This window comes from Megalobrama amblycephala, linkage group LG5 (genome assembly GCF_018812025.1).
Source record: "Megalobrama amblycephala isolate DHTTF-2021 linkage group LG5, ASM1881202v1, whole genome shotgun sequence".
NCBI classification, from domain to species: Eukaryota; Metazoa; Chordata; class Actinopteri; order Cypriniformes; family Xenocyprididae; genus Megalobrama; species Megalobrama amblycephala.
Window position 1 is genome coordinate 4,166,191 of NC_063048.1, and position 11,680 is coordinate 4,177,870.

An 11,680-nucleotide genomic window follows, 5' to 3' on the forward strand; every position below is an offset into this window, starting at 1 on the left:
CAGCAGTTTTTAAATATATAACATTACCTCGGGAATACCTCATTATGTATTTGTAGCCTACTTAGTCATTTTGATAGTAGGCTAATATAGCTAGTATACACTTACAGCCTGTGTTGCCTTCATATAAGGATTAGGCCTATATAAGGCTTTTAATTTTTTTGCGGCTCCAGACAGATTTGTATTTTGTTTTTTTGGTCCAATATGGCTCTTTGAACATTTTGGGTTGCCGACCCCTGGTGTAGATGTTAATAAAGCCATAAACCATGTAATTATCATGCTGGAAGCACAATCGGATAGGTAACGTTAGTATTTTTCGGATTTTAACAGATTTTGCTAAAGTTACCTACTATTTCATTGGGAGATAGCAAAATCTGACAGGGTAACACAAATTGTCAGAATACTGGCATTCTCCCGTTGGGTTTTAGGTTTCGGGAAGTGAAAAAAAATTCCACCACTCCATCCAAACTTTTAGGATACCGGGTATCAAATTAACACAATCCCTATGCACAACGCTTCGGCATATCACCATTCCTGTTACTCCTCTCAGCCCGGACTCATTTCCCAATCCCCCTGTCTATCACATGCTCACTCCACCAATCACCTGTTGCCACATACAGACCTCCCACTAATCACCACACCCAGTGATACCTACCTGGACTTAAAGGACTCTTACACACACCACCTCACCGGAAGTTGATTCTAGTGAACTGAGCGTTTCCTTGTACGTCTGCCTGTGTCTGATTGCCTGCCTGTGACCCGTTGCTGCCTGCCCTGACCCTTGTTTTCGTTCTGGAATGATATCCGCCTGCCTCGATCTACCGCCTGCTTACCACGCTCTGCCTGTCACTTGCTGTTCCTGTTTGCCCCTGATCGACCCAGCCTGTACGAATTACTGTAAATAAAAGCTGAGGCGAATATTTCCCTCGCTCAGGGACCTCCCGTGCCTAGTTACGGTTGCTAAACCACGATCTGTTCCTTTCTTACCTGAGCGAATCAGGGAACCGTTCCTTTCTTAAGGTATACTTCAGCCATCTGCGTTCGTGCACCGTCCGCATGACGTAATTTTTGTCATGTGGAGGCCTCGTGGCCGGTCGCACACCCTGTTCGTGCGCAGCCCAAATTTCGAGACCGCGCGGATGGTGCGCGTGCAACAGCACATACACCAGCAGGAAAGAAGAGTCCACTAGGTGGCAATACGCACAGTACTGAACACAATGTGCATTTGTCGAAGAAGAATGCGTATAGGACGATTCAAAAACAAGACGATTAAACTCAGAGGCATGCCTTCTCCATCGTTTTTGATTCCTGTTCTCTTGGTGTATTTTCTGAACTATGTTGCAATGGTGGCTGCACTATTTTTGTTCTCCGATCCAGCCCAGCGAATGTCCGGTTGTCTGGTAATAGTATAGAAAAATTTGCACTGCGTATGTGTCGAACTCTGTCATCCGTGTGCATCCTTGGTTTAGTATACTTTGAAAGATGCGTGGACGCGACTGCGCGCATGACGCGTCCGGGCGCGGAAAGTGAAGTATACCCGGGGCTTTAGAACCTGCTGCTGCTACTCCACAACACATAAGCTGTGTCTCATTTCATTTAATTTCAAAGGCTGCATCCTCAAAAGGACAAATCCTGTGAAGGATGCGGTACATGGAGTGTCCTTAGCCAGAATTAAACGAGATGTTCTTTGTAGGACAAACAGGCAGTAAAGGAAACAGGAAGTATATCGTTGCTATGCCAACGTGTTCACTGCAGCCTCATTGCGCTCTCAGCCAATGAATGAAAATGATTAACAAATTTGTATGTAATTTGAAAAGAAAATGTATTTACTTGTTTTACTTTGGATAATGCTTGAGGAGCTGGCTTTATGTACAACATATATGTTACAGAGACAAAAGAAGAGGATATTAGGAAGAACAAAGTTTAAAACAAAAACAAACTTGAAACTACTTACATCTAAACACGTTCGCTTGTGTGTACATTTGCCGACGCCGCCATTTATCTTTTATTTTTTCCAAATAAATGATGGTTGTTAACAGCAACGCAAAGAATTGTGGGCAATCTGCAGCAGTGAAGGATACACCTCAAGCATCCTCCGAATTCCTGTGAAAGAAGGACGCATTCAAAGGTCGCGTTCGGAGAGTCCTACTTACTTTTCTGAAACGATACAGCCTCAATGACGTATACAACCTTCGAATGCGACCTCCAGAGGATGCAACCTTCGAAATGAGACACAGCTAGAGTGTCGCCTAAAAGGACACGCTGTGGGCGTGTGATAAGAAAGCCTTTGCGCTACCAGTCATAATACAGATCCAAAGAACAGAAATACCCAGAATGTTCTCTTGTTGTTTGACAAGTGCATCACAGAGATTTTATATGTGGAAAGATTTGTTTCCAGGTTTTAAGTTTATAACTGAACTTGTGTTATAATTTTGTTTGTAAAAACGTTGATATACTTTACCCAAAAGGGGGAGATGTGATATATAGTATTTGGGTTAATAACAAGCTTTCTCATTGATTATCATGTATGCATATGTACGTATGAGGAAGTGTTCAGTAAAACACTAAAAGACACATGCAAGTCTAGAGTGATTCATGACACTCAACAAAGGCTGGAGAGTATTTTGGAGGCTTGTAAATAACTATAAGTAGAATGCGAGGAGTACCTTTTAACACGATACCCAAGTATTCGAAAGACAAGTAATCACCAAATGACACTTGCTTGCATTGATAGACATCTTTAAATAGAGCAGCTCTGCAGACACTCATAAAAGTAAAGTTATGAGGGGCGTTTATAGACAGAGTAGTTTGACAAAGATTACATACTGGTGGTACTTTACCTTTCAATAAAAACAAATAAATCTGGAATGACCAATTCGGCATCTTGTGTAAACAGTCTTATCATGTCTACTTTTAAATAAAATTTACAAAACAACTTTCATTTATGCTTGGATTAACTTCATATAACTTCTTATTAATGCAACTGTTCCATTCCATTTGCCATTTTTGAAATATATACACAAGTTTAGCACAGGTTTGAGATCTGATGGAGGAATTTGACAGTCTGTAATTCTCAAAGAGAGAGCTTTCTTTGCTGCAGCATCTGCCTGTTCATTCCCAAATAGTCCCATATGAGCCGGAATCCAGCAGAAAATATCAAAATATTTTTCCTTTAAAAATAAGAGTTTTGCTATTATCTTCACTATTATAGGATGGTCAGTTTTAAAAGATTCAAGAGTTTGGAGGCAAGATTTAGAATCCGTACAAAAAAAAAATTTTGTTGTGTTCTCTCTATTGGTTCTAAAGCCAGAAGCAATGCACAAGCTTCAGCAGTAAAAACTGAGCTTTCACTTGGAATACGTCTGTATACACTGGTCTATGGAAAGGAAGACTACATTTTATTCCTCCAAAAATATTGTTTATATTCATTTAGATGAGTCAAGTTCTTCTTTTGATGGGCCAAATTCCAAATGATGTTGAATTTTTTGATGTTCCAAAGAGGAATAGGGCAAGTCTGTTTGTGCAAGTCTATTTAAATTAATGCCTATGTTCTCCACGTGGGATTTTATATGAATACCAAAAGGAATATACTTGGGTCTGGCTTCATACAAATCTTGACATTGAAGGTGGAAAAACTGAAGAATAAGCTGGATTGCATTTGTTAATTAAGTACTGTAACACAGTTTGTATGTACGGGAAGGAGGAGGTGGGAACCTGCAAATGTTTATACAAAACTTTATTCAAAAATAAACAAAGAACAAAACGAAAGTAATGCCCATAGACCCTCACGGACGTCTGCCGGCCACACAAACATAACCAAACATAAAATAAAGTCCAGGCCTGGTCCTCTCTCGTCCTTCACTGTCATCGCTCCTCCTTTTATGCTTCCGGAGCTCCTCCGTGACAGACTCAAGACCGGTGCGACTCGCAGGTGAAGAACGTTAACGCTCCGTTCCCTCACAGCTTTTGCCCTTCCTGCTTGTCACAAGAACTGGTAAAGCACTGTTAAAGTCTCAGATACTCCAAGACTTTTACTCAAGATGTATTAGAATTGGTGACTTGAAACTTGTAATGGAATAATTTTTGCTGTAAGGTATCTGTACTTTTACTCAAGTATGGTTTTCAGGTACTCTTTACACCTCTGCTCTTTCCACAGTGACTTCTAAAACAGTTTTTCTTTTTCTTTTGAGTGAATTTTCATGTGGACCTTAAGGTTATCTTTAAATCTGAAACTCTTTCCACACATGTAAAAGGCCTCTCTCCAGTGTGAATATTCATGTGTCCCCTAAGGCTTTTTCATTTATTTAATGGCTAAATGGTTATATTTGTATATTTGATTGTGTTTATTGATATGCCATACTTTATTTTGCTGTAGCCTACAGACAAAGTTAATACACTAAAAAAGTCCAGTTATGGATGACAAGAACAAACAAATGTCAAGTATTTCAACTTTGAATCTCTAGTCTTCAGTTTCTGGCCTCCTAGTGATGTGAAATAAGAGCAGGAGTTAACTCAGATTATTTTGACTTTATTAGGTATTTTATCTGTAATTTTCAAGCATTCCTGAAGACTTAAGGCTGATTTAAACTTCTGCATCATGTGTATGCCGTAGGCCGTGAGTGCCACACGTAGCTTACAATGTAGTCTGACGTGCACCTCTTCGAAAATGTTATGCATCTATTCTATGCGGACCGCAAGCGCTATGATTGGTTTGCTGGTTTGCGGTTAACTAGGCTGCTTTTCTGCCGCCTCTATTTGTAAGCTTCTCTGACAATGTACATGACAAGCTGCTTCTTCTTTGGCTTCAGGGGTGCCGTTGGCACGGGGGACAGGGGGGTCAGGAGTTTTGAAAAGACAGAAATCGACCCCCGCACTTTTGATAAGGGCTGCTTCAATTAGTCACACTATATCATCTTTTAGCTTAGGATATTTTCTTTCAAATGAGACCATTTTCACGTTTCTGTGAGCTTCCGTTCGTAAATAATCAGCTGTTTTGTCGCGGATGTGAACAGGAAATGCGCTCTCGAACGGAGAAACACGCGATCTCCAAATCATCAATCAAAGCGTGCTAACGTTTTAGGACAGGTCGATGGTATATAAATCATGCCCGAACATTAGCGTTTGTCAATCAAGCCAAACCGTCCATTCAGAAACCGAGAAATTTGACACTTTAAGGTAAGGAGGCTGATCTCCTGTTGACGCGCGAGCTGGCTTGACTGAAGTTTTTGTGAGGATTTATAGTTTGTGGACTGTTTTGATTTCGGTAATTACATCTTGAAAGGCAAAAGCATTGATGGCATCTATAAAAGAGATATCTGAAATAGAAGCGAAAGTGATATTGCCTCATCCAGTGGAGGATCAGGGATGGAGCTAAACTCTGCAGAATAGTGTCCCTCCAGGACCAGAGTTGCCCATCCCGTCTATAGACCTTATACTCAATACACCAGTGGTTTTCAAACCTGGCCCAAAGGGACCCACCACTGCACATTTTGTATGTATGCTTTATTTTTCACATCTGGTTAAGATCATCACCTTGTTAGAAGAGAGCTGACATTGATGGAGGAATTTGCAAACTACTATTTCTGTTCATCACTAAGGTGAGAACCAGACACGATATGAACCTAAATATACTTGAATTAATTAAATTAATTGAAAAGTGTTTTACTATTCAATAAGTAATAGAAGATATTTGTTGTTGTAATGATGTCAGACATAGCACAAACAATAGTAATAGCCATTCTGTACTCCGGTACGGTTGGCGATCTTACTACAACCGTACTGCGCTCAAGCCTAATCCAACCGTGACTTTTCAAGCGGGCCAGGGCACGGTACAGAAAGATCACACTAGTAACGTTAGACGGAAAGAATGAATGCTTATGAGATGTGTTTTCCTCAGCATAAAACTTACATTTTATGGTTATACTCAAATGCAAATGTGCATTTTCTGACATCAGGCTCCATTAAACTTCACAGACTTCAGTGAACCAGTATGAACACGTACATCAAACAGATGGAGCACATTTGAATAGAAATTAAACACTTGACAACCTGTTTCTGGAGATCTACCAGAGATTGTATATAATGGGGAGATGAGAGGGTCTGTGTCTCTTATCATTGGAAAAAGCGTAACGGCTAACTTAATCACGTGCGGCACCTCTCACCCTATCATGTAATGGCAGTGACATCAGTCGCAACATTCCCTAGTCTGCCTTCTCTTAAAAAAATACATTTTAATCAAGCTAAAATCTACATATAACTCCCAACAAAGGAATTGTTTAGTGTAAAACATGGTGAAGATTAGCAAACAGGCTGTGGATTAATTAAATGATTAGCTACTTCCCCATAAAAGCTGTTTAATCAGCATAATGAAGCCTCTCATCCATTGACTTCCATTCAAAAAACAGCCTCTGGTCTCCTTCCCTGTGTACTGCCAGGGGTACCGTTAGCGGTTACAATTTTTTGGCTAAAGGTTGCAGGCTTGCCTTCCAGTGGCTTTGGATCTACATTTCCTGCAGAGTTCAACCCTGATCAAACACACCTGAAGCAGTGAACTAAGATCTTCAGGGGCAGGTGTGTTCGATCAGGGTTGGATCTGAACTCTGCATCTATGGAGACTGATGGATATTTCAAATAAATCTACAAAGTGTCCTGTTGAGGTACTCCAGGGCTGCGCTCAAGTTCAGATTTTTATGCCCTTCCCTTGCTAACTTTCCTTCATCTTAAGGACTCAGATGTACATCATTGTTTACACTGAACCAACACTGGCAGAATCTGTCTGGCTACTTTAAATGTACCTCTCTGAGCTCTTTGCTCGGATTGCTTGGAATCTGCTATGGAGCTGATTTATAGATGCACTTATGTTCCAGAAAATACTGTGACTATAAAACGATTATTTTAAAGGCTTGACTATGTGCCACACTTACTGCTGCCAGCTGGTGGCACAATAACCATGAACAACAATTGATCAGCTCCCATGACCAAACATACAACCTCAACATGAAATGTGATGTATACAAATCCCTTTCCAGCTACATTCATATGTGGTTTGAAATCCTATTCAAAAAAATTATTTCTGATTGCTCTGATCAGATTTTGCGTGGTTTTTGACTTTCTCACGCCACGTCAAACAAACATCACTAAAGTCACTGCAGAAACAAGGTTGTGTTGTTGCAAAGCGCTGGACGAGCAGAAAATGGAGACATATTTTGAAACCAGCGGAGACGACAGCATGGAATAAAGCCGGAACAAAAAATTATATATGATTGCACCAAATTAGCTTATCTTTGTAAAATGGCAAAGCTCTTCAATCAAGCATTCTATAATATCATGACAATCAAGCATTATTTAATAATAGAACTTAACTAACGAGAACTAAAACTTGGTAACCATGAATGCATATTTTTCATTTTAACTAAGCAGAACTGGTGGTGGTGCTTAAGAAATTGTTTGTCATTCAGTGTTTATGTAAAAAAATAGATAATGGTAATTATTATTAAAAGAAGATAATACTACTAATTCTACCACTAATGACAACACACTAAAGATTGATGAGCTGCTTGGTTCATGAATATTAATCACGTTGTAAGAGTTGCGATCATCTTGTCATTAATTGACAAGATTATATTAAATTAGAATTAAACAAAAATAGAATTGATAAGTGTCTGTGAATCATAAAAAATCCCAGGAGTTTAGTTTTAGCCTACAAGAACAAATAGCAAAATAAACAACAGAACATGAGGGTTCATCATCATCACGCTCCTGCAGCGCTTCTGTGAACAAAAAAAAAAAGAGATAACATTAGGCTATAAAAAAATAATTAAATAGCTTATGTCTAAGCGCAAAATTTATTTATAATTAACATATTAACAAAACGAAAGGGTAAAAATGTGACAATAGACTAGGCCATATGAGTTTCGGTTCATTTCTGAGAAGTTCACAGAAAGGAAACCGAGACGGCAGAAAATTCTTTGTTTAATGTACGAGAGAGATTTGGAATAATAACCCTTTTAGAGATAATATTGTCATCTGGAAAAGATATGTGGATGATTTTTTTTTTTTTTTTGCATTTTCAACCAAATAAAAATTTATAATAGTATGTGTAAATTAAAAGTGTTTAAATAATATAGTTTAGCCTTCAAATCGTGAATATGGAAACATTTGGATTTGTGCTAAATTATAGGTTATAACGTCGGTTTCTGTTTCAGTTTAGCTTTAAATGAATTAGTTTTGGCTTAACATTTATATATTATTTTATTCATAAAACTAAAATAGTAGTGGTGCCCCCAAATATACAAATATGCCCGTGCGACTTACGACTGGTTTTGTGGTCCAGGATCACATTTAATGGAAACACTGAATTTTAAAGTGACGTACACATTACTACATGTACTCACTATAGTAATGAGTTAATAAAGCTTAATTACAAGTAACCAAACCCTAACTCTAGCTCTACAATAAGTGCACTTGAAGAAGTGAATGAACCGACTGAGTGAATTAGGACACTTTTCTGTAAAATTATACTTCTGTATATTCTCTATTTCTGTAGAGCTGGACATTAATAATCAAATTCAGCTGTGGGAATAAAACCAACCTGTTTGTTCCTCAGTTTCTTCATGTTTCACTCTGAATGTTTCTTCAGTCTTTATTTCTTTAAACTCCTCTTTATTAAACTCAATCTTCATGTCTTCAGTCTCCTCTTTAATAATCACCATCTTTATGTCTTCAGTCTCTTCCTCTTTAATAAACTCAATCTTCATGTCTTCAGTCCATAGACAGTAAAAGAAATGGACACAGCGACCCCATTGGAACTCAATTGAGACAAGTGAAGCCCATTTTTAGCAATTTTTAGCACTTCCGTTTCTGACGCGCAAACTCACACTAAGCTTGATGATGTCCGCAACCTGTCTGACAGATGTAAATCTTCTAGTAGCTGTGCGTGCAAACTGCCATCGTTAATCTTGCAGAGACGGCGAGCTTGAGCGGGGAGTCCTTTGGCGTGAGTGAGCAGGAGTAAGTATTCTGATTAATTATTTTGTATAGTATTTTAAAATGGAACGCCAGCACGCCATATTAAGATAATCTCCCCGATTGCCTGCGAGCTTCTCCTCCTGTCTGTACGGTAATTTCTCTACTGTGCGACAGAGAGTCGAGTGGTTATGACGCAATCGTTAATCGGGGCCATAATGTAACATAGAAGGTAATGGAGCCCTTTATACATTGTCGTGTACCTTTGGAAATAAATAATGGACAAATGGAGTCTTTAAACGCCTCAGATGTAAAGTTATTCACTGTCAAAGTGACGCCAAAATGAATGGGAGTCAATGGGATTGCTAACGCAAGTGAAGTTCTGCTACAAGATGGCAGCACGCGGCCGACTTCAACTTCCGGTCGACTTCCTTGGGCACTGCTTCAGTCTCCTCTTTTGTAAACGCCATCTTTAAGAAGAGAGTAATTTAACAGTCAATGGTCTACTGACCCGGTTAGACAAAAAAATCTCTAAAAAAACTAACGCTGCAAATGAATAAACTTCATATTTAGGCATTTATAACTGATGAAAACATGATTAGTTTGTTAGTTAGTGTTTGTTGTTCTCGTTCATGTTCACTGTTTGAGCAGCACATGTCGTGATTCACTGAATCATTTCTCAAAGTGTTTGATTCAATTGACTCGGAGTTGAAAAGTTCAGTTTCTCCATCATTACTCGCCAGAGATAAAGAATCACAATGTTACATTAGATAGTAAATAAACTCAGTTCACATCGCTTGTTTAAAACAAAATACACGACTACAATTCATTGAACTGTTTCTATAGATTTAAACAGCTTAAATTCTTAAACCAAACCTTTCTTCAGCAGAATCACAGCAGATGCAAGATCGCGGTCTTATGATGTCATGTCGTCACTCCAAAATAAAAGTCCTGTTCAGACGCTGCATTGTCTACAATCACAGAATTGCATTAAAGGTCAAAGTATATATATATATATATATATATATATATATATATATATATATATATATATATAAATAAAATATGAACAATATGAACGAGTTAATTTGAGTCTAAAATGTGTATAAAATGTGTAAAAAGTTATCTTGCAAGTCTTTAAAGGGGACCTATTATGCGTAATTCATAACTATACCTGTTCTATCTCCAAGCAGTATATTCTGTTTCTGACATTATCAGACATCCCAAGTCTCCCGGAAGTTCCGGGAGTCTCCCGCATATTGATAGCGGCTCCCTGATGCCCGCAAATTAGTTAAAATCTCCCGGAATCTAGAGCGAGCGAGCAAGAGCGCGCATAGAGACTGTGTTTCAAACCAGCGCGCGCACGGCAGAGAGGGAGAGGGAGCGAGAGAGAGACCTTGCGTGTGTGTGCGAAGCGCATGTATGACAGAGAGCATCCCGAATGTCCTTTTTCGGCAAATCAACCAATCAATTATCAGTGAGGTGAGTTGACAAGTTTCATTTCATGTGCATATTATTCAGGCAAGTTGCCAAGGCTACATGAAAACAACAAACTCCTTAGACCTGTTTAAAGTTGCAATGGAAAATAAATAAAAGCAGTTTACATAAATAGTATAAGCAGCTTATATAAATAGTAAAAGTAATCTACATATTTAAACATAATTAACGAATAATTGCATATGCCTATAGCTTATAGCTCCTTCCTCTTTTTTTTTTTGGGGGGGGGGGGGGGTACCTCCCTGAAATGACTTTTTGCAGGTTGGGATGTCTGCATTATAGAGAATATGAATCAGACGTCATTTGTCCGCCATATTGACAAGATGACTAGCCAACTCCATTTAAAAAGACAAACTAATCGTTTCAAATCATAAGGTTGCCCTACAAATAAAGCCTGTTGCGTTGTTCAGAGACAGGTGTGAATGGTCTTGAACCTGTAAGTGCTCTGGAGGGGGATGTATGTGTTCTTTTAGTATGATAAGTAGAGAGATAATAGGTCAGCCAGACAGTATTGTTTGAATGTAGTAGTTGAATTTTGATTAGCATTTGCATTGAAATTATAATACTTTGATGGATAATACTACCCTCGACACATGGTCTACCACCCTGTATTCTTTCAGTTTATCTACCACAATATAAGACCCATTTGTATTATTCACTCATTAATTTTTTTTACTTTTTCCATTTCAGATTGCCAAGATGTCATCGGAATACCCCCCACTGGATATACGCAACGACATGATTGCACATTTCCCAGTAAAGACGAAGAGAGGACGCTGTAGACACTGCAATAATGGATACACAAATACACTGTAGCAAGTGCAATGTTTGCCTGTGCTTCTCAAATGAGCTGTCTTAGGGACTATCACTGCAAAACACAGACTTCATTCAAACCACATTGAAAGTGATAGAAGAAAAAGTTTTATAAATACAAATGTTTCAATATTTTTTATTAATAAATGCTTATTCATAAAAATATGATTGTTGTGTGATTATTACTCATGATATATAGTGTTATGGGGCAAAGTAAGCAATCAACCCTGTAAATGAATGCTTAAATGCTGTATATCTGTTCAGACAAAGTGAGCACAAATACAGAAATCTAAATGCCTCCCGCTCTTGTGCACTCTTTCGGCCTCAACACAACAGACGGCATGCAAACCTTAACTACACATAAATAGTTTTTCTATGTTACAAACCCGAACCCGAAGATATTCATAAA

General features: G+C 38.5%; 1 long non-coding RNA gene across 1 annotated transcript; it reads left to right on the top strand.

The window, feature by feature from the left end:
• The first annotated feature begins 10,056 nt into the window (after positions 1-10,056).
• On the top strand, positions 10,057-11,307 carry LOC125268143. Its single transcript, XR_007184817.1, has 2 exons — positions 10,057-10,443; positions 11,149-11,307. It is a non-coding gene; the product is annotated as an uncharacterized LOC125268143 (long non-coding RNA).
• The last annotated feature ends 373 nt before the right edge of the window (positions 11,308-11,680 follow it).